Below are 24,463 nucleotides of genomic sequence, written 5' to 3' on the forward strand. Positions count from 1 at the left end.
AGTTTAGTCAACTTCACAACTTCACTCCCTCCTCTGAGGATCCACTAACAATCAGTTTTCTATATTTAACCAATTAATTGAAAGATTTGTACGTGTGAATATAAATTTAGTTTAAGGCTGTCAATCAATTGAATGAAGGCGAGACGTACATTAAGACATTCAAGCTAATACTAAAGGTCACGGTTCAATATAACAGAACATGTGTTAATCGCATATCGGAGCAATAGTGGTGTTTACTTTGACAGCTTTACTGTCACTTCTGTCAATTCTGATCCTTTACTCAGCTCATTATTTCTATTTAGTTATTATTTTAATCACTTAACTTTCTCAGTTTGTAGTTTTTTTTCATGTCACAACGTGTCAATCAATTCAATTCGCTTCGTCTCTGTGGTTCAGAAAGGATCAGTTAGTGTCAATGTGTTATAAATAAAGTTAGTAAAAGTGAAGCAGTTGGATTGTTGATGCACCTCTTTCTTTGACCTTCTGATGTTTCCCATCAAGGAAATTTGATTATTTGATTGATTGACGTCTCCTGCACTTGTTTACAGTACAAGTATTTTATTTCCATCATATATTAGAAATAACATTCTTTGTCTTAAATATTTTGACTTTTTTGAGATCTTTGTATGAATGTGAAATGAAAAATATATTTTCTGCATATTAATTGTTCATTTGTATGTTGATCATTGCCAAATTTATGTCAAAAAGTTGTTATCCAAGTATTTTTTACAATAAAATCAATGTATTGTCTGACGTGTTCACACATTTCAGACTCGAGGGCGTTCCTAATTTTGCATCAAAATATATCACCGCGACAACTTCTGTCACGAGCTCGTTACCAACACGGTGTGTTAGCGTGTGTGCTAACGCTAATGGACCTGCACCTCTCCCCTGCTAGCTTCAGCTCCAGGCTCAAACGGTCTGCATGGTGTCGTCTTGAATTCGCCTGGAATTGCCCTTTAGCTCACTCTTGACAAGAGAAGTTAGCTACTACTAGAGCACTGGAAAAGAGAGTAACGACATGCATTGGTCCAATGGAAGCGCCTCCTGATGGCGAAATGTGGGTAGAAAGCGCCCAAGAACTGACAACTCTGCATTGTTGGTGAATGAGCAAGTGTGGTATTTTCAATAATTTAAGGACATTTATAGATCACCCAGGTTAATAGCATCATTGAGGACCCTTTACAGATAAACATTAACACATAGGCAAGTAAAAAAAAAAACGAAAAAAAAACAGTTGTCTACATTAATGTTTCAATCTACATTTTGTAATAAACAAATTATAAGTATAATTTGATATGACCAAGACACCTAAAAACAAAAACACGTCCGTTTTCATCAATTTACAAGTAAGTGGGCAACACACATACATTGGAGTGAATGAGTTTTCTGGGCGCTTTTGCAATACCCATACCCTGTCACTCGGGGCGCAAAACCCTTACCAAGGGAGTCAATGGTGGTGTCGTTACTCTCTTTTACACTGCTCTAGCTACTACCTAGTCGCCATTGTGAGACAAGAAACACACACACCTCAGAATCACCTTGCCCTCTTTGTCCCGCCCCTTGACCAGTCATAATAAAGTAAACTTGATGTCTCTGTTTCTATATTGATCCATAGGGGCAGGTAACCAAAATATTTTCACGTAGACGTCACATTGAGCGCTGAAACGTATGTCGACGTCGCCGCCATATTGGATGTGGCAAACTGGAGAGATTGGGAAGAGCGAAGCGAATCATGTTCTTGCTGTACGCTGCCGATGTCCACTCTGCTGCCCCCCGGTGGAAGCTGCCTGTTATCACAAGAAGTCAAACTGAAAACGAAACTGATTTCATGTGCAAGCCAGTTTAGTTTTATTTCAGTTAAAGCAGAAGTAAGCGGAATTTTTGTGTTAATATAAGTCTTAAATAGTTGTATCTTCCGACAGCAATCACTTCTATAGAGTGTTTGGTCTGAAACACGGGTCTGTCAGTCACTCTGCTCTGCTCTGAGCCGAGGAGAAAACTTTCCTTGTATCCTACAACCTTTATCCAATGAGGAGAGAGAACAGCATAAAGGGGCAGTCCTCTCTGTGTGTGCAGCCAAGGGATGCGCATGAATGTGGTGACGTAGGGACGAGGACCAATAGATCCATGACGAGGGCGGGGCCTGCTAACTGCATCTGCTGACAAGAAGTTAGCCAAAACGACCGGATCGCTTACTTCTGCTTTAACTAAATTATTTTTTCACTGCTAGTTTTAGTTTTAGTCTTACTTTTTGTGAACTATAATAACCCGGTACAGCAGCACATTAAAGCTCATGTTGTCACATGTAAACAGTCATATATGGAAGTATCACTTTACTTTATATCAATTCAATTATTCAGAACACTGCAGTGTGGTTTGGAAAACAGTCTGCAGTTATTTTAAGAGTGCATCATTTGTAATAAAGAGGCAATACAAAACAAAAACCAAACAAAAGGAACTGCAGTCTGCTGCTCCAACGCCTCCTCTCTTTGATGGATGCAGCTTTTCCCTGAAATCTGCCAAAACACACGGAGGCTGCAGGAGCCGAGCCGAATTACATTTTGTTGAGAAAACACAATTCTTTTTTTTTTCTTTTTTGTTCATCCCGTCGCGTTGCTGTAAAGTCGAGGTTGTTAATTAGAGGGAAGCTTGTCTGAAGGATTAACGACAAGCTTCTGCTGTTCATTTCAGAGCTCGCCCGCCGCATCACACGCACCTGCACTGATGGATTATGGGTAAGCACTTTTGTTTTTGTAGGTTGCATTTTGTGATGAGACGTTTGATCCGGCAAAAGTGTCAAGTCAGGCAGAAAAGCGGGCTAACAAGAAGACCTGCTTTCCTCTGGGTATAAAAACACTGGTTTACTGTTGTTTCCCCGCGAACGCTCGGCCTCCTTTCATCAGCATATTTTAACAGTCGTACAGTAAAAAGAACAAAAAGAAGACAAATTGGGCTTTGGGAAGGACCGGAGACATCAGAATTTCTCTTGAATTAGCAGCGAGCAGCAGAGGCAAAGCTCCGAGCTTAACAGCTTCTTCGTTTCTGCAGCAGCAACACTCGCCAACCAAACGGTGGCAACAACAGCAGCAGCTCGCCTTCGCTTCCTTTACAGAATAATTGGCTGGAAAATGAAAATGCCTCTTTGAACGGATGTTCCCTTTGTTTTAAACCACTCGCTGTAAATACACACACACACATATACGCTATTAATGTCACAGCTGTAGTGATCTGAAAGCAGTTAGTTCCTACCAGAAGCCTCATCCCTGCTGTCAGAGGTCATTAACAGAGGAGGTTTGTGTGTGTGTGTGTCTGTGTGTTTGTGTGTGTGTGTGTGTGGATCGATGGCGGTGTGATGGTTAGCAGTAGGAGTCGTGCTGGCTAATTAAGGCCTCTCCAGCAAACTGTGCCACTTTTGGCCCTGATCACACACCAGCACACACACGCTGGCTGATTTGAGTGTTAACACTTCGTCCTCTGTGCACTGAGTCGTTTTCCAGGTCTCAGTTGTTGGAGTTGAGCCTGAGCTCCGTCGCATTTACACTTTAGCTTCAGGGAAACAAGGTCAAACAAACACACACACACACACACATACACACACACAGTGCGAGTGTATCCGTACATAATGAGCACAGATCAGTCTCAACACTTCCTCCGTTTACCCCGACATGTGCACTCGCCCTCCTGCTAATTGGAGAGCTGCTAATTAAAACAGATCTTTACATTTCAGCGACGCAGGTTTCACCTAAAGAAATACATGAATTTATTACACACACTGTACCACAATCTTTATTATCTTTATTATAAACATATTATTATATCACATATTATTATAAAGGCCCGATACTGATACGGGTATCGGTTGAATACCGGGCATAAGTATTCATACTCACATACACATAAAATTGCCACCTATACCATGACATCAATAACCACTTTATGGCAGCATGAGGTTTATAGCACTTGTGTAGTACATTGTGGAAATATGTTCAGGTTAATGAGAGTGACAAAGACAAAGCAGCAAAACTCTCGAAAGGAGCGACAAAACCTACCGCTTACAACACGAGCAACCTAAAGAGGAACTAAACAGGATTTCTCCCGTGGCTATGCTACATTTTTACCTTCATTAAAAAGCTCCAGAGTAATTGTGATCGTTAACTACATGACTTGTGACTTGTGACAGTGAGAACAGAGGCGCTCTGTTTTCCACCTGGCGTCTCACGGCTGAAAACCAACCTTGCAACATCAGCGTAAGACTCGGCCACCGCCCGCTCTCGTCTCTGCTGCACAGCAACACAAACGCTGTCAATAACCCATAATCTTTTGTTCATGACGGTTAAGACTACACAAATATACACGTTGTAACATCATATGTGCTAAACAACGTTATCCACCGCTCCATTTATTGATTTTTCGCCGGCTCTGTTAAAACAAATGCATGCTTTGATTAAACATTTGAAATCTCAGTGTATCAGAGGGTCCGGGTGCAAACCCAACTGCCAAGCGGTCATTGGCCTCTTGGCACAAAGGTTTGCATCATCGCCTGCCGTGCGGTAGACCAACGTTCGAACCCCACCTGGGGCAATCTGTACAGAAACACAACGCACAATACATAATATAAGGAGTTCTCTTTTGTTTTGTTAAAGGGACAACGAGGAGTTTTGGAAAAGCAAAGCGTTTCCACACTACATTTATGAGCCTCCGCACCGTGAAATTCTTTGACCGGCGCAAGACAGACTCATGTTTTCATTCATCAAGAATTAAAGTCAGAGGTTCAAAGAGGTTCACATACCGTCGTAGTTCCGGCCATAAACGGCGATTCTGCTGCGTTATTCTCATGACTCGCCACAAAACCGAAAGTAAAAAACGCTGGTCGTTTCCGCCACCACTAATAATAACAAAATAACGATAGAGACAAAACGATATATTTATCGAAAATGGGCCCATTAACAAGTGTGGGTAGCGTAGATTCATCCACATTAACGTGAGACTTTTTTATAACCAAATAGAAACTCCTCGTTGTCCCTTTAAATTTCAGACAGTATATTTGGCAGAGTCATGTTTAAAGCACTTTACTCAGTATATGACAAAGTTTTACTGAAATCTTACAGTATGTTTAACAGTGCCATGTTTATAAAAGCACCCATGTTAAATGTCAGTAGGCTATATGACAGTTTATTAGTCATATAGTTCTTATTAAAAAGTTATTAAAGTTAGTGTAATGACATAAGAACTCAGTATCGGTATTGGTGAGTACTCAAATGAAAGTATTCGTACTCGTTTTGGAAAAAAGTGGTATCGGTCCCTAATTTTAAAGCATGAAAATCTTATCATCTCATATCTTCATATGTCCAGAGGAGGTTTAAATGTGATGACAGTAACGGTGTTGCTTCATCTCTCGTTATACAGAGACATATATGTCATCACATTTCTACATTAATGTTTGAACGCACCGATCTGCTCCAACTTTTTAATGTAAATGAAAGGTTAATGTAACTGATGAATGGTTAACTGAACAGCTGTAAAACAGAGAGCGCTACACGCAGGTACAAGTCCCAGTGCTGCTGTTCTCTCTCTCGTCCAATCACACGACTCGCTTGTAAATAAACACGGGAAAGCAGGAAAGAAAAGATCTGAGTCTCGCCGTGGACGGACTCACGAGTACGGACACGTCCACGTCCGTCCCCCGAGGACACCGCCACTTCCTGTCACGTTTTTAATAAAGATAAATCATCAGAGTGTTGTTTGTCCGTCTGTTTGTTCATTCACTGCTTTCATATTTCAAAACACACACACACACACAAACACACACACACACACAAACACACACACACACACACACTTCACTCATTTACATAAAAGCATAAAAACATTATATTACGCAATATAACGCAACCAATAATAAAAGAGTTCCAGGCAGAAGACGAGATGAGAGACGCTCCGACCTTCAGAGAGTTTATGAGTGACAGGTCCACGTCCACTGGGTCATGTGACCGAGACGCTGAGGGATGAGACGGAGGAGACGCCTGTCTGTCCTCCCATGTGTCCTCCTGTTAGTCTCTCCTGTCTGTCCTCCACTCTGTTCCTCTTCCAGTCTGTCTCTCCTTACTGTATGTCCTCCTATTGTATAATAATGTTTTGTCTTTATGTAAAGCACATTGAGTTGCCTTGGTATTAGTCTACTTGCCAACAATGAGTACCCGGAAATGTTGAGTACCCCAAAGTTTTATGTTAGAAATAGATAGTATGGGTCCCCAGTATTTAGAAACTGCCGGATGCTAACTTATATATATTGGGCAATTAGCATAATTGACATAATTAGCATAGTTTAGCATAATTGCCTATATGGGCAATATTTCAACAAAATTGACTTGGCTGATCTGGGCAATATTGGAGTGGTTTTAGGGGTTATTGATGATGCTGAATCCATTTCTGACATTTTCATTCAAAATGGCTGTCTAAACCACCGGAAGTGACCATTTGAAATCCATCAAAATCGGCCCACTGGTGGTTAAAATCTGGTCACTTCCGGTTTAGACAGCCATTTTGAATTTTTAAAATGTCAGAAATGGAATCAGCATCATCAATAACCCCTAAAACCACTCCAATATTGCCCAGATCAGCCAAGTCAATTTTGTTGAAATATTGCCCACATAGGCAATTATGCTAATGTATGCTAATTATGTCACAGTTATGCTAATTGCCCAATATATATAAGTTAGCATCCGGCAGTTTCTGAATACTGGGGACCCATACTATCTATTTCTAACATAAAACTTTGGGGTACTCAACATTTCCGGGTTCACAATGGGGCCCTATGGGCTGGCAAGTAGACTATATGAAATGCGCTATATAAATAAAGATGCCTTGCCTATTGTCTATCTTCTTTTTGGCTGTCTCTCTTCCCATCTGTCTTCCATCCTGTCTGTCCTTCTTCTTGTCTTCCCTCCTATCAGTCCTTCTTCCTGTCTTCCCTCTGCTCTATCTTCCTCATGTCTGTCCTTCTTCCCATCAGTCCCTCTTCCTGTCTGTCCTCCTGTCTTCTCTGAGACGTTTTAGCTTCGATATGTCAAAACCTGGACAATTTCACCATTTGTTCATATTGATGTGAAACACAATGTAAACGATCTTATTGTAATAAATGAATAAATGTTGTCAAATCTGTTGATTATATTCACAACTCAGGTTTGATGAACATTTTTGAAGTTTGAGGACGTTTGTTTTGACACGTAGCAAAGAAGGAATAACATTTTTAATTTGTTTTGTTTATTAAAAACATGTTTTATGTGATAAATCCTAGATTTCTTTCACAAGAAAAGAAAAAAACGTCTGAACATCACTGGAAACCACTTTGTATTTTTGAACCATCTCAGTCCTATTTTTGTTCTTTGCACAAATAAACAAAATCAAATTCCTCGTAGGTGGAAAATAAAAAATATTATGATTTTGAGAACATGAAGAACGTGATGTTGTTGTCTAGTGGCAGCAACGTGCGTTCACAGAAACTTTAACAAAAACTGTCAAGATGTTTTTTGCATTATATTTGTTTCACTTTGTTGAATCTAAACATTATTTATCTGCTGTCTAATGTTCCAACCTGCTGTCACACACCAGGTGAAACAGCTGCTGCTCTGGTTTACAATACAAACCCTCCATCTTATGATGCAGCTCATGTCCTTCTCTCCACTGTCCATTTAAATTAAAGAGAAAAAAAGCAGCAGGTCAAAACATGTAGCTGAACATTTTCCTAATTAAAAGTCCAAGAGCAACAATATCTTCAGGCTGTATTTAAAACTCCATGTTTGGCCGCTGGGAGAGAGTGTGTGTGAGTGTGAGAGTGTGTGTGTTATAATCTGATTAGCAAATCAAATCCTGAAGAGGAGACAGAGCTCTTTTCTGCATCTCAGAGTGATTTCTGATGTTTTTTCTTTTTACATAATTAAAGTTGAAGAGAGTTTGAATCTGATGCTGCTGCTGATCAGAAACAACGTGAACCAGCAACTGAGAATTTATGAAATATTCATCTTAAAAAAAAAAAAATGTCGGACTTGAACAGGAAACTGGGCTAATTAAACGTCCTGATTGGCTGTGACCTTGTCTTGTGACCTTGTCTTTGCTGCTGCTTTGCTTTGCAGTTAGACAGTAGCCGCTCGTCACCACAGCAACTGTCACATCCCATCATGAAACTGATTGGGAATTGCGGAGCATTAAGTTAACACTCAGAGGAAGTGTTTCAGACAATGTGACACATTTCAGGTGTGACTGTGCCGGGTGTTTCCATCTCCTCTCTCTCCTCTGCTTCTCTCTGGAGCTCTAGAGACAACAGGTCGGTGTCAGCCAATCAGAAGAGAGGAGGAGGCTCTGAGGCTCTCTCCTGATTGGCTGACTGTTTTCCAAAGTGATTCAATAAAAAATAGAGCAGATTTCAGAATAAAACACTCAGAGAAACCAAATCCTACAATTTGTTGGATGGATGGTGGGTCCAGGTGGTGAGGGGGCGGGGCTTAGTTGTGACATCACAAAGTGACAGGAAGTCCTGACGGCTGGTTTTAAGGCTCAGTTTCTGAATACAGGCTGTGTGCATTTCTCTGTGGATTGAGGCTTTGATACTTTCACAGTGTTAATATAGAACCTAGAGCTACTTTATAATCACACTACACATGGACATCTACCTTTATACTGTATGGAGCTTTAATACAAACATCTACCTTTATACTGTATGGAGCTTTAACACAACATCTACCTTTATACTGTATGGAGCTTTAACACAAACATCTACCTTTATACTGTATGGCGCTTTAATACAAACATCTACCTTTATACTGTATGGAGCTTTAATACAAAAACGCAACAAAATCCCAGTTAAAACATTAAAACACAAACATTAGAGGATGACACACACACACACAGAGACACACTTTGTCTCTCTCTCTCTGTGTAAAACGCAGTAAAACAGTTCAACATCCTCCAGCCGACAAACTCTGAACATTATGACCTTCATGAAGGAGGATTTATTGCAGGAGTGTTAGTTTTAGCTCAGTGTTCCTAATACACTCAGTTTATTATTGCGCCTTTTTTTTCTCTGTGAAATGAGCTTATGAAACAATATTATCGCTGTTTAAAAAGCAGCTTTACTGTCGGACGTGCAGCCGTGATGCTCGTTTTTTTTCTTTTCTTTTTTTTTTCTGTTGAACGTCACCACTCAACGGTTAAAATTTTAATGTTTCTAATCTGCACTTTGAAACTGTAAGCAAAACATTGTGAAGCTTTTCCACAGTGTGACCTTCACATAGAGGACAGTGTGTTTGCATTCAGATTAAACTTTAAGAATCTCCTTATATTTGTATTGTCTTTTTTTCTTCTGTGAGTTTTTTTTTTTTTTTCCATCTGATTGTCCTGAGAGCCGAGCTGAAGATGAACGCATGCCACCACGGGAAAGAAGAAGAAGTAGAAGAAGGAATAAATGAAATAAAGAAAAGAAATGAGAGGCTGTAATTACCCAGAGGGAAAGGTCAAGGCGTTTGGGCGGGTTTTTGTAATTAGCTTTATTTCTGTGAGCAGAACAAACAGAGCAGTCTTTTGTGAAATTGTGTTAGAAAGGTTACACAGACCTTTATAGTGGAAGGACCGGCTGTTCGCTGTGACTGCTGTCTGACTGCAGACGGCAGGAAGCTCCAAACCTCCACCACGTCTCCTCTGGACACACATATAACACACATAACACACACAGACGGAAAAAAAAACAGCTCTGAGAAATGAAATAATACATTGTAGATCAGCTGAGGAAGATTAGGAATGGGAATATTTAGAAGGTAATATTTTAATTAAAACTAAGTCAAATTACGTGATGAATTCTCAGTGGAAGTAATTAAACTGGTGAAGTGACTGTAGGGTAAAAAGTAGGTTTTCTGCAGCGTGTCGGCGGCGTTCCCACTTCACCTTCGGGGACGACGACGGTGATGTTCAGGCTGTGAATGTGAATGAAGGTAAAAACAAGAGGAGGAAAAATGTTCCTTTATTATAAAGAGGGAAATCTATTAGAACTGGGCCAATAAATGGTAATGTGTGTTGTTCAGGCGGCTTACTTCAATTTTATCATGATTAAAGAGAAATAGGAGATGTACTGTAAATGCAAACAATGACCTGACTAAAGATAAAATAGTGCATTTAACTCAATTCATACTGGTTCTTTAAGTTTACTTTATTACACCGAGTTTTCTGTACTTTTTACCTGCATACTTGTTTATTAAGTTTTACGTACTTGGTTTTTCTGAGTTCGTAGCACAGTTTGTGGTATGAGACTCAAGTAAACAGAGCTGTGTGCTCCAGTGCGCATGCCCGCGCAAGCCGGGTAGAGGCCATGCACAGTACAGCCGGTGCTTTCACGGAAGGATGGATCTAACGTTTACTTCGGTAAGTGTAAAGCTTTTGTTTATAATCTTGTCAATATAATTTAATTTTTGGAATGAGAATTGTTCGAATAAACCAGCCAACAGCCCCGACTTTCTCTTCCAAGACCGGTGGCATGTTAGCATCATGGTTAGCATGTGTGTGTCCGCGCGCCTGTTCACAGAGCAGATGTTAGAAAGTTAAAAAACGAGTCCGATAAAAAAAAGTGTTTTGACTCGGTCTAAACGGCGTGGTGCGAGCCCCCATGTAGTGTAACATGTCCCCTCTGCTCCTGCACTAGCCCTGTTGCCCGTTAGCTGCTAAATTAGCTGCTAATTTAGCTGTTTTTAGTTATCTTAACGGCCGTGGAGGGGGCGGCTCCGGGCTCCGCAGTGGGCAGATCATGGCTGTTGCCGGGGCAACGGTAGCCTCGACGTGCCGCCGCGAGCACGGAAGCCGAGGCTGAATACTTTTATAAAATATCGTTGCTGCCTTCCTGTTTGCTCTGGGTGCAAATCCAATGCTAATCAGATATTCCATAGTAACATAACCAGCTAAATAGGAGAGAAAGTTTGGTTTCAGCTGTTATTCAACTATCAAAGGCTGATCATGATGATATGAATAATTACAGTATTTTGATCAATGCTCATACCTGGCACTGACTAGTGACTTTAGCCTGTTTGTTTTATTTCATGCAGGTGGTACAAGACCCTGGTAAACAAAGCCAACAAATCAACACAGAAGAAAAGAGACAAGGTGGGTACTGCTTTCATTTAGAAATTCAAAAATGCTGTCTGTTTTATGGCACTAGTTTGAAAAAACATTATTGAAACAATATTAATCAGTTCATCAATTAATCTTTCTTGGATAAGACACAACACATGACTGTTAAAATTGTACTTATTTAATATTTTTTTTTACATTTATTTTTTTCTCCTTAGGTGGTGTCTCTGGCAGTGAAGTTGGTGGCAGTTTGAAAAGAGGTACGCTCGGTCACCAACACTGTGTTGACTGTGTTATCATATGTGACAGTCAAATAGACTATTGGCGTTAAATGACTACCATGGTGGAGTAAACAATCCTTTGGATATGTTTTTTTGTTTCTTTTTTTTTTGTAATGTACTTTTTATTGAAGATTAACAATCAAATAATACAGACAGGGAGAGATCCATTCATTCAATCAGGGGGCCGACACGGCCAGAAATGTACTCCCTAAGTTATTGTTCTTTTCTTTTTTTTTTCAAAAAACAAAACAAAAACAAGAACAAACAAATCAAAACAAAACAAACAAACACAACCACATACCACCACACTGATACCTCTCGACAGACAAGCACATCAAATCAACGACAACACTGCATTGTCACGGCAACCATTAACCCACAGACAGCCAGTCAGTAAAAGGGCTCCAAGTGGGCATATATTGATCCAGTTTATCCAGTAGGGAGTATGTCACCCTCTCGTAGGCAGCTAACTGTGCCATTGTTGTAGTCCATTCTTCATAAGGGGGTGGCAGTTTTTTCCTCCAGTGTCTTAGTAGTATCCGTTTTGCTGTAGTGAGAGCTAAAATAATCCATCTTTTTTCAAAACATGTAAAGTCCTTGTCCTTAAGCTCAGTAGTCGATCCCAAGACACACAGTTTTGCAGAGATTTGGAACTTTTTGCGCAGGACTTCAAATATAACCTGATGAATGTTGTTCCACCAGTCCTTAAGCGCTGGACATGTCCAAAGTATATGTAGTATGGAAGCACCACTCCCGTCACATCTCCAACAAGAGTCTACAGGTATTAAGTTCCATTTATAAAGTTGTTGTGGCGTCCGATGCCATCTATGTATTATTTTCAATTGAATAAATCTATTACCCATTTCTTTATACATTGTATTGATGTTATTTAAACACGACTTCCAATCTTCAGTAGATATGTCTATAGCCAAGTCGCCTGCCCAATGTTTCTTAACCTTGAGCAAAGGGTCACATAGTTGTTCCTGTAATAAACTAACGATCTTAAGAGTAATGCCCCTACCTGAACTTGATCTATTTAGCAGTTCCTCAATTGGGCTGCCTGTAGGGCAGGTAAGCGGGCCTCCTATCCATTTTGACAAGGTGCTTTGCATTTGGACATATCTCCAGTATTGATTATGTGGTAGTTTGTATCTATCCACTATTTGGTTAAAGGTTAGAAATAGCTTAGTGTTACTATCAAATAAATGTGAAATGTAGTTTATCCCTGCTTTTTGCCATATAGTCCAGTTAACTATTTTGTTCCCGATTAGAATTTGCTTGTTATTCCATAGAGGTGCATGAGGGGATTTGAAAAAGTCCCAACGCCCTGCTCTATGTAGTTTATGCCACATTAGTTTAGTATTAGCAATAATAGGGTTATCATTATGTGATGAGAATTTTGTACTAAATAACTCGGACCAAGGGGATAACCCCCCACTCATTTCAGCTTCTATTTGGAACCAACTTGGTCTATCTCCTGTCTCATCATTAGGTAACCACATTCTTATGTGTTTCATATTGAAGGCCCAGCAGTACCATCTGAAGTTGGGAAGAGAAAATCCCCCTGTTTTTGTGTGGGCCTGTAATTTCTTTATTCCCAAACGATGATGTGAATTGTCCCAGAGAAAATCTAGAATAAGAGTGTCTAAATCTCTAAAGTAGGACTCAGGGATGTTCAGAGGAAGGTGGGAAAGTATATAGTAGATCACAGGTGCAGACATCATTTTAACAGAGTGTATTTTTCCCCAGAGTGAAAGGTGGATTTTAGTCCATCTTCCAAAATCTGATTTTATTTTCTGAAGCAGTGGGTTGATGTTCTCTCGAACCATATCTTTATAATCAGGAGTTATTCGAATGCCTAGATATTTGATGCCTTTCGAAGCCCAGCGAAATTTCCATCGATGTAAGAGGGTAGATGGGCAATGGCCTGATAAAGGCATGGCCTCAGATTTGTCCCAATTAATGCGATATCCAGATAACAATGTAAACTCTTCAATACAATTTAATAAAGTGGGTATGGATTTTTCTGGTTGCGTTAACATTACTAACATATCATCTGCGTACAATAAAAGTTTGTGATGGACATTGCCCACTGTGATCCCATGTATATCTGGATTATTCCTTAGTTTCTGCGCTAAAGGCTCCAAGGCAAGCACAAACAAGCCCGGGCTTAAGGGGCAGCCTTGTCTTGTGGACCTATGTAGTTGGAACGGATTAGATATAAGACCATTTGTCAAAACACAAGCATAGGGGGTATTATATAAAGTTTTGATCCATGTGATGAAATTTTTCCCAAAGCCGAATCGTTCAAGTGTTTCAAAAAGGTAAGCCCATTCGACACAATCGAAAGCTTTAGCGGCATCTAGCGACAAAGCGATTGTTGGATGGGTGGAGTCATATACTGAGCATTGAAGATTGACAAGCCGTCGAATATTATCGGAGCTATAGCGATTTGGGATGAAGCCTGATTGGTCCATATGTATAATGCTTCCAATAACTTTTGATAAACGATTTGCTAATATCTTTGCTAAAATCTTTTGATCACAGTTGAGTAAGGAAATAGGTCGGTAGCCACTAGGATCCAAATCATCTTTCCCCTTTTTGTGAATGAAAGATATAACTGCAGTGTGCATAGACTGTGGTAAGGTGCCAGCTGTAAACGCTTCAGAATAGACCTCGAGCAATATAGGGCTAATAATATCTACAAATGTTCTATAAAAATCAGCAGGCAGTCCATCTAGCCCAGGAGATTTATTTGATGGCATACTTCTGATTGCTAGAAAGATCTCCTCCAGTTTTATTGGCGCCTCCAAAAAGTCCCTGTCACTGTCAGTTAATTGTGGGAGGTTGAGATCAGCAAAAAAACTATCAAACTTCTGCTTATCTAAATCACCTTGTGATGAGTAAAGAGTTTCATAAAAGGATCTAAAACTTTCGTTTATCTGCTTAGAGGCGGTAGAGATATGGCCATCTGGTTGTCGCGTGCCAGCTATATGGTTCATACTATCCTGTTGCTTTAAACGGTAGGCCAGTAGGCGACCAGGTCTTTCACCCATTTCCCAGTATGCCTGTTTAGTTCGAAACAGAGCATACTCGGCTTTTTTGTGGTATAGCTTATTTAATTGAAATTTAGTAGAAATAATTTTGTTTAGTGTAGATCTATCCTTGGTCTGAGAATATGAGGCTTCAAGTGTTTTAAGTTCGCTCTCTAATTTGTTGGAATTCTCATTAGCTAATCTTTTTCTGTAAGAGGCATAAGAAATAATTCTCCCCCTCCAATAAGCTTTTAAAGTATCCCACCATATTGAAATGGTACTGTCTTGCTTACTATTTGTTTCCTTAAAGAGTGAAGTTTCATTTCGAATCATCTCAAGGAATGAGTTATCCTTCAATAAAGATACATTTAGGCGCCATCTTCGGCTTTTAGGTGTCTGTGAAAATTTTGTTAGGCAGAGAAAAACTGGGGCATGATCTGAAATGATTATATTACCTATATCCGAGCTGAGGGAAAAATCAACTAATGTTTGAGAAATTAAAAAATAATCAATCCTTGTGTAGATATTGTGGGGAGAAGAAAAAAATGAATAATCTCTTCCATCTGGGTGCATTAGCCTCCAAATGTCTTTTAGACCCAGGTCAGTGGCAAGCTGTCTAATGGCAGCCGCTGATCTGCTTTCTGTATTGCGTCTGGGCGATGACCTGTCAAGATCTTGATCTAATATTTGGTTAAAATCTCCACCAAGTATTATCTGAACATCCCCGAGGTCCAAGAGAAGTTGTGATAGGTTATGAAAAAACTCTGGCTTATCAAAATTGGGTGCGTAAATATTACAGAGAGCAATTGGTGTATCCAGAAGTTGACCATATACTATCACATAACGACCATCTGAATCTATTAACACATTTGTTTCATTAAAATGAATTGCCTTATTAATCAAAATGGAAACCCCTCTGCTTTTGCCATTTCCTGGACTTGAGAAAACCTTCCCCACCCATGAGGACTTCAATTTCAAGGATTCTTTCATGTTTAGATGTGTTTCCTGGACAAAGGCTATATCAACTTTAGATGATTTCAAATATGTCAGGATTTTCTTTTTCTTAATTACATTGTTAAGGCCCTTTAGATTCCAACTGGCAAATTTCAAATCTGTCGTGCTAGCCATGAAGTAGTAAAGCGTACATAGATATTGTGTGCATTACCAAAATACAGTGTGGCGGTGGTGAACAAATGTTACAGACATAACAAAACATACTACCTACAAACCCAGTCAGGTTCAAAGGACTGGGACGAAACAAAGTGAACACACCAAAACTAGGAAACCTGGAAATGTCACCTGAACTCGACTTCCCGTGAAACCCAACACTTGCATATGTTCAAATCCCATATACTCTGTATGGGGAGTAGCAAAAATTAAAGTAATAAAGCTCCTCCTTAATTGTATATAGCCTAGTAGGGAATGTAAAAGGAAAAAGCAACCCAAAAACAAAAGAGAAAGCCTTAAATGTGGCCTTGAGTCCCAATCATACAGGGTGGGAGCTTAGGTTAACCAATACAATTTGAGTTATTACTGCCTAAGTTGCACATAAATAGGTGGAGTAATAGAGCAGCAGAAAAAAGATTTAGCTTATCAAAAGAAAAAAGAAAAGTCAAAGAAAATTGACCGGCTCCATTAGTAGTGTCAGAATAATCATTGCATTATAATTAGGAGCCTATCAGAGTTTAATATTTACCCCCAGTTTTGTCTTTAGCTCAGCTTTCTTTTATAATCTTTCTCTTGACGAACTGCGATGCTTCTTCGGCCGAGGTGAAGCGGTGGCGCGCCCCGTTGTGTTTAATCTCCAGGGTGGCGGGGAAGCGGAGCATGTATTCGACTCCTTTATTCTTCAGATCGGTTTTAACTTGTTTGAAGGACGCCCTCCGCTCCATGGTCTGCTTGGAGTAGTCAGGAAAAAACATGATCCTGGCTCCTTGCCACATGATCTGACCCTTTTCCCTGGCTGCTCTTAGTATCTCCTCTTTCACCTGGTAGCGGAGCATGTTGACCATCACGGGCCGCGGTCTGTCCCCTTCTCTATGCTCTCGTCTCGGCGGGCCAGTGGGAACTCGATGTGCACGCTGCATCTCCAGCGTCGGGAACCGATGCTCCAGCATGACTGGGATTTCTTGTTGTAGAAACTGAATCATGTCGTTCCCTTCTTTTAGCTCCGGTATGCCTAGGATTTTGATATTGCAGCGTCGTCCTCTATTATCCAAATCCTCAACGCGCTCCTGAAGTTGCTGTATTTTCTCCTGGAAAGTTTTGGCGTGCTGCTCGGATGTATCAGCGGCGCTTTCCAGTGCGGCGACCCGGTCTTCCGCCTCGTCCATGCGGGAGCTTAACGCGCTAATCTTCCCTTCAATGTCCTCCACAGTAGTCTTGATTTCCTTTGTATCCTTCTCGATGTTTTGTGTGGACATGCGGATTGCTCTTATCTCTGTAGCGAGGAAGCTCAGTGAGGGCTCCTCAGCTGCAGCTGCACTTGGCATAGCGGTTGCACCTGACGTAGCTGGTGTGTCGTTTGAAGGTCTGCTAACATAGTCATCCATTTTCTTGCTAGTCCTCGACCATGCTAGCGGCGAATCTTTGAGGCGCTGAAGCATCCGAAGTTCTCGGCTAGACATTTGTATTTTGCACTCGAAAAGAAGCAAATATATCCCCGTTACTGAGACGCTATATTTCGTATAGAATAATGGGAATAATTATCGACGATATCGATTTTTTGTGTCGGGTTTCACAGAGCAACTCTTTACGCCGCCATCTCCGTCGAGAGCCCACGTGATCTCCATGTTTTTTTGTTTCTTAAGGTGTTTGCCGAGTTCTACAGAGTTGCCAGTGAAAACCTCAAAAAAAGACCTCTACGAAGCTCTGGACCACCATACTTCTCGTCTCACTGACCTCTTCAAATCCAGAAAAGGAGTTGTCGGCCAATCACTCCTCCCAATACACAAGTAAGTGTTGTAGTGTTCCTGCTACCTCTACTACTACAGTGCAAGTATTTCTTAAAATTCAATGTTGTTACTCGAGCACATGCATACCTGCACATGGACTTCTAACAGCCACAGTTCAAACACATGTCTTAAAGTTCTCAGGCACTGTGGCTGATTTCAAAATGTGCAGGATTTTTTTTTTGTTCAAATTTTTATGCTTTTTGTATGTGCTGAAATGCGGCCATTTCTTCCTGCTCATAGTCTTTAAAATGAGCTCTGTCAGACAATATTCAAGAGTGCTAGTTTCTTCTATGTGCTATCATTCTTGTGGACACTTTGATTACAAGAATGAACACTAACCGTGGGTAATAACATCCTAATTTATTTGTGTTCTTTTATTTTGATTGCAGGATTCGGACACTGAGATGACTTCACCCAGGTGCCTGTTGGGGTCATGACTGAGGACACGCTTCCAGTGATTAACAGCATTGCAATCATCCTTGAAGGAAACATTGTCATGGATGAGATTCCCATAACCTCTCAAGCACTTTGTGTTCTGTCTGCAGCATAATATATGCACTCCATCTGGATTAAAGGTATGAAGAACACATTTGACTTCATCCAGAAGATAATGTTGAACCTCGGACAACAAAAACTCAGTCCAAAACTGCAAACATTAAAACATGCTCTTGTGGGCTAGATGTTGTGGCTAGAGATAGCTATACTGGTTGTCTACAGTGTGGTGTGTGAATGAGTGCAAGTATAATGGGGCTGAACAGTTAAACAAAACATTATTGAATGTTTTATGCATTTATTTTTACTGAATTGAATATTATATTTTACTTGCATCTTTTTTTTAAATGTTTTGATGATGAAACTGTGACATACATTTTTTTTTTTGTGGACAGCTCTCCATATTGTGTTCTCCAGAAATAAGAAAATATGTTTGATACACAACACAGTGATAATAATCCCTCTCACAAAAATTATGAATTTATACTTATATGTAAAAGAAAATGTATTGTCAATATAGCAGGGAAATGGCACTCATTTATTTGTTTTTATTTATTTATACAGTACAATGTCAAACTTCCCACCCCAGTTGTTCAGCCAAACTCAACCTTTGATGGTCTCTTTCTAGACAAATTTCAGAAGAACAGCTTGTTGATTGTTATTATTGTTGTTTACTGCAATAGAAAATAAACTATGGTTTTCATAATGACATTTTGTGTGTTCTTATTTAAGTTAGCTTAACTAAGGTATGTTAAGTGAATTTATTTAAAATGAAGTAGCGCTCACTTAATTTTGCAAAGTATATTAAGTACAGGTGACTTATCTTAACTGATTTCTGTCAACTTAATTGAAGTGGATTACACTTAGATATCTTAAGTGTAATATATTACAAATTTCAAGTAATGCCCACTTGTGTGGATTTAACTATACTCAGATAAATTAAGTGCTCACAACTTAAAAGAAAGTAAAGCTTACTTAGATACAATAATTGCACACTACTTCACACAATTAAGTGTGTTTACTTACTTTTCCCAAGGTAATCGGTTTCCTAAATTTCTTTAAGTAAACTCAACTTGTTAGAATTTACAGTGCAATAATATTTAGGTTATTTGTTGAGTTTAAAACATTTAGTTTTGTTTAAACTTCTGTTGAGTCAGCAATATGCTAAAACTCATCTCATCCACAGTGTTGTGTTGAAGGAATTTCTTCACATTAGGTTCAAATGTTCATCTGGTTCAAAGACAAAACAAAATTTATGAGGTCAAAGGTCACAGTGAGCCCATGTCAACATGATTCTGGTGCAATGTCATAATTTCTGACTTCCCATTATTCCGGCATCCCAAAGGTCCGAAATTACTATAATCCTGTACCCATGCACGTTGTACATCAGACGAATGTTATTGCACTCTAAAGAATAAAGCAAGGTGACAGTAAATTCAACTTAAATAAATATGCAATTTCAATACAAACATTTAAGTTTGCAGCATCTATTTGTTTAACTAAGTAACCAACTTTATTCATCTAGTTTAACCAAGTCGAAAATAAAAAAATGATCCATACTCATTTTCATGAGTATTTTGAATGGATAACGGTGCAACAGCTCAACAAGACACAAATATCAAGTTGGCATTATGCAAACTTTTATCCTGAAATTCAAAAGATGCGTGGGCGTGGTCTCTCATGCACCAGACGAGAGGCTCCAGGTGCAGCCAATTTGGGAAGTCTGCTCGCAGAGGGGGACAGCTCTCCATTCCGACACCCCGCTGTTCCGAAATAGCCCCACTTCGAAACACCGCTACTCCGACACCCCCTCCTCCCCCCCGCAGCTGTCCAAGGTGCTGAACCGCGTGACGTTGTTTACATTCTGCTTTGTGGCTTGTCTGTGAAACGTGCGCTGCTCAGGGACTGGGCAGATCTGTCCCACCTGCTTTCTCCCCGACTCCGTTGTTGGAGATCTCCCACACAGTAATAGAAATACACTTTTTTTCTTTTTCTCCCCCCCTGCTCCGCTCGAGCGCGGCCGGACCCGGCTTGAGCGCACACGGGCGCGAGGCTGCTGCAGCCGCCGCTCGCACTGACAGCTGACTGAGGGAGATGCTTTGGTTGGGTTTAGGCAATGAAGAAAGGAGTTGGTTAAGTTTAGTAAAAAAGACCAGGTAGAGGCTAGACAGGCCAGAAGCATAATGAACATTATGGCATTAATATGAAGTATTTGCTTGTTTTGCAGTTAATTATGCACATGATCCGTTTGACCCCAAAAAGGAAAAAAGGATCAATACGCATTGCGCACTGGGGGTTTCCCCCAATAGCCTTTTCGGAGTAGCGGGGTCTTTAGAAAAAATAGAAAACCCCGCTATTACGATGAATGGAAGTCTATTGTCGGAAAGGCGGGGCTTCGGAAAGGCGGGGTGTAACCCTCGCAGAGAACGCTGCTGTTAGTTTGAACTTTCACGTCTTCAGTCTGAAGAGTTTGGAACTGCTTATTATTGTGTACCCGGATTGCTACGCTGCCAAAGACGTCAGGTCCTGTCGGAGGCTTCTTGCTGGACGTCGTGGGGGCATATTTGACGCGGCACCGGTGGCTGCTGTTGCTGCTTGAAAGGTAAGCTCGGCTGCCATTTTAGCATTTCGTTAGCGTCAAGAGCTACTGCCGTTTGACTGATTGATTCTGACTTATGAAGTAGTTTTTTAGAAGTCTTTCACCGAATCTGGGTAATAGCATACATTTTTGCAATGAATTGGTGTTGTAAAATTTGCAAATATGAAACTCCCAGAAAGACTGAGCTTTTAAAACACTACAGGCTACGGCACATGCATGGTGGGCAATTTTTGCCGTGTCTCCATTGGGAATGCTATTGCTCTTTCAAAACATGGGCCAGCCTTAAATCACACATGACAAGAAGTCATACATCTTATAAAACAACACAAGTTAATGATGTCCTGTCTTTTAAATGTCCATGTTGTACCCTAAGCACCATCACCACAGAGAGGGAGTACTTTGAACATATTGGCCGTCACTTAAAAAAACAAGAAACTGTCACATGTGTGTTTGAAAATTGCCATTTCAAAACCAACATATATGGTACATTTGCCTCTCATAGGACACGGAAACACACACCTCACTCACTGGATGACTTCAAGCCTGAGCTCTTACACAGGTATGTGAATCCTGTTAATGCAGGGGATGATCCTGCTGATGAGGAAGATGTTGAGTGTGGAGAGAGTTATGATGAAGAAAGAAAAGAATTGCCTAACATAATTGAAGCTAATCTTGCCCACCTCTTTCTGAAATTGGAAAGCATATCTAATGTGCCCAAGCAGTGTATTGATGAGATGGTGGAAGAACTAAACTTTATTTCAAGTTCAGCATCAGGTCCGATCATGAAAGGAATTTTGCAGTCATGCTTAGAGAAGCATAAATGTGAACTTGATGATTCTGTGATCACTGACATGGTAACAGAACTCTGTGGATCCAACCCCATCAGCCAAGCATTGAGGAGTGATGGCCCTCTGTCCACCGCCTACAAGAGAAATACATATTATAAGGAAAATTTCTCTGTGGTGGAGCCAGTTGAGTATGTGCTTAATTCCCAGGAGCATAAAAGCTTCCAGTATGTACCTATTCTGAAGTCATTATCTGAGATTTTTAAGAAGAAGGAAATGCAGGATTTCCTCATGAACAGTGATAAAAAAGCACTGAACACAGAAAATACAGAAACTCAGTACACAACATTTTATGATGGTACTCACTTTAAAGCGAACAAATTATTCTCTGAAAATAATCCGGCAATAGCTCTCAATTTATATGTGGATGAATTTGAAGTGTGCAATCCACTTGGAACTTCGAGAAAAAAGCACAAAATCACTGCTGTCTATTGGGTTCTTGCGAATGTCCCACCATTGCTCCGGTCTTCACTGACCTCAATATTTTTAGCCATTCTTTGCAAAGCTGAGGACATAAAACAATATGGATATGATGCTGTGTTAGAGCCACTTCTCAAAGATCTTGGTAGTCTTGAGGAGGACGGACTTTACATTCCCTCTCTTGGTAGACGAGTTAACGGTACTGTCTCTTCTGTCATTGCAGACAACCTGGGTGCTCATTCCATCGGTGGATTTGTTGAGAGTTTTTCAAGTTCATACGTATGTCGATGGTGTCTTGGAGAACGCGCCAAATTTCAAGAATGTGAGGTTCGAACAGGAACATTTCCTCCCAGGACCAAAGAAGGCCACACAGTTCACGTTCAAACTGCACAGGTGAGTGGGTGCCATAGCTATGGAGTAAAGCGGCTGTGTCCACTAACAGAAAAACTAAAACATTTTGACGTTATTTCAGGCTACCCCCCGGATTTGTTGCATGATCTTTTTGAAGGCATTGTACCAAAAGAATTAGCATTGTGTATAGATACCTTCATTAAGAACAAATATTTCACTCTTATAGAACTGAATAAATTTATTGCAGAGTTTCCATACAGGTGGACAGATAAGAAGGATGCACCACAACCAATACCCCTTAGTTTTGCTGTTAAAAAAACTGTTGGTGGGAATGCTCATGAAAATTGGGCTTTGCTGCGACTCCTTCCTTTCATTATTGGCACAAGGATACCACTGGGTGACCCAACATGGCAGGTTCTTCTCAACCTCAAGGACATAGTTGAACTTGTTGTAGCCCCTGTCCATACAGATGAGACAATTTGTTTCTTGGACAGTAAGATATCAGAGCATCGGCACAGATTCTGTGAAGCTTTCCCTGGTCAAAGACTAATTCCAAAGCACCATTTCATAGAACATTATCCTCAGTTGATAAAGGCTTTTGGACCACTTGTGTCACTGTGGACGATGCGGTTTGAGGCTAAACATAGCTTCTTTAAACGTGTTGTCAGACATGTACACTCTTTCCGCAACATTCTTCTGTCTCTCTCAGTGAAGCATCAGATGATGATTGCGTATCATCTTCATGACAGTAAGGTTCTCCAACCTTCATTGCAGGTGACCAAACTGTCAGAGGTAGATTTGACTGTGCTGAGAGAGGACATCAAGGGAGCAGTGGAAGCCAAGTACCCTGGTAAGTCATGTATTCACTTGGCTAACACAGTGTGTTACAGTGGCACTAAATATGCCACTGGAATGATCTTGGCTAATGGTTCAACTGGTGGCCTTCCAGATTTTGGAGAGCTAATTCAGGTTGTAGTTGTTGATGGTAAACCTGGATTTATTGTGAAATGTTTCCATGCTTGGTATATTGAGCACCTTGGCAGCTATGAGCTGGAGAATACAAGTACTATTAAAGTTCTTGATCCAGCTCAGTTGTCTGATATATTCCCTTTAACAGCATACACCATTGCAGGGAAGCGTATGGTCACTCTGAAGCGATACATCTACTTGCCATAGATGGCTTGGTGATAGCTTGTGTGTCACATTTGCTGGATTTGTAGTCAAGGCTTTGGCACGATGATAAAATTCTTCGGTTTATTTCAACCTGTCTTCTATTGTCATAAATGTGCTTTGTGTGACTAGTGACGTGAAAATATTTAGCTGTTATCTAGATACAGTCGGGACGCTGCTACTAGCTTCACACCTGTTACAATGTAAGTGAACAGGCATACTTTTACGGGCAAAGTTAGTCCACTAAACAAGCTTTTTTTCCACCAAGACCGCCTCACATCGTTAGTATAAATGTAAATGTATAGTATAAAACCACATGTAAATGTGTTGTGTTAGCCTACCTGTTACCCGGCACAGCTTTCATCCAACTTTCATACAGACGAGTGGAGGTAATTATCTCAAACATGAACAGTAAACAAAGACGTCTTAAAACGGGTAACCTAACACAACACATTTCCATGTGGTTTCTATATGTTCTCTGACATTTATACTAACAATGTGAGGTGGCCTTGGTGGGGGAAAAAAAACATGTTTAGTGGACGAAATTTGCCTGTGAAAGTATGCCCGTTCACTTTCATTGTAACGAGTCTGAAGTTACTAGCTGTGCCCCGGCTGTATTTACACAATGGCTAACATGACGACATAACTAGTCACATGAAGCACATTTATGACGATAGGAGACGGGTTGAAGTAAACCGAAGTTTCCCTTTAAAGTAATGGCTAACTTTACAATAAGACTCAGTGATTATTCTCCTGCTCAGATAAGTCCAGTGTAATTCTTCAATCCACTGGCTCAATAATCAAAAATATCCAATTTCAAAAAGAAATAAACTGCTCAATCACTTTTACCTTTGGCCAGCATAGCACTTCAATTGTTTGGAAAAACTACAAGTAGTGTTTTGTGGATTAAAACACTATTACCTTATTTCATGCAAGTGTATTTCTGGTTCAGATTCACATTGTTGTCAGGATATTTTTCTCACACTGTCGTTGTGTTATCTAGATATAGAAAAACAAGATGGCAGATGTCACAAGAAACAAGCAATCTCGAGACAGAGGAGAACGTGGTACGAACTCTCATTGTGCTCAATAGCATACAGTATGTTGTTAACCAATGTTCTGCAAATTTGACACATTTTTACAAGAGAAAGATATGATGCAGATAATAAGAACGTATTTGCTGTTTTTTTTTTCTCTTTATGCA

General features: G+C 40.2%; 1 long non-coding RNA gene across 1 annotated transcript; it reads left to right on the forward strand.

Moving 5' to 3' along the window:
* The first annotated feature begins 10,128 nt into the window (after positions 1-10,128).
* LOC310992529 lies at positions 10,129-17,367 on the forward strand. Its single transcript, XR_014595695.1, has 4 exons — positions 10,129-10,413; positions 11,088-11,145; positions 11,331-11,372; positions 17,239-17,367. It is a non-coding gene; the product is annotated as an uncharacterized lncRNA (long non-coding RNA).
* Positions 17,368-24,463: the final 7,096 nt, after the last annotated feature.

Source organism: Trachurus trachurus (assembly GCF_905171665.1).
Source record: "Trachurus trachurus genome assembly, chromosome: 10".
In the NCBI taxonomy this organism is placed as follows: Eukaryota; Metazoa; Chordata; class Actinopteri; order Carangiformes; family Carangidae; genus Trachurus; species Trachurus trachurus.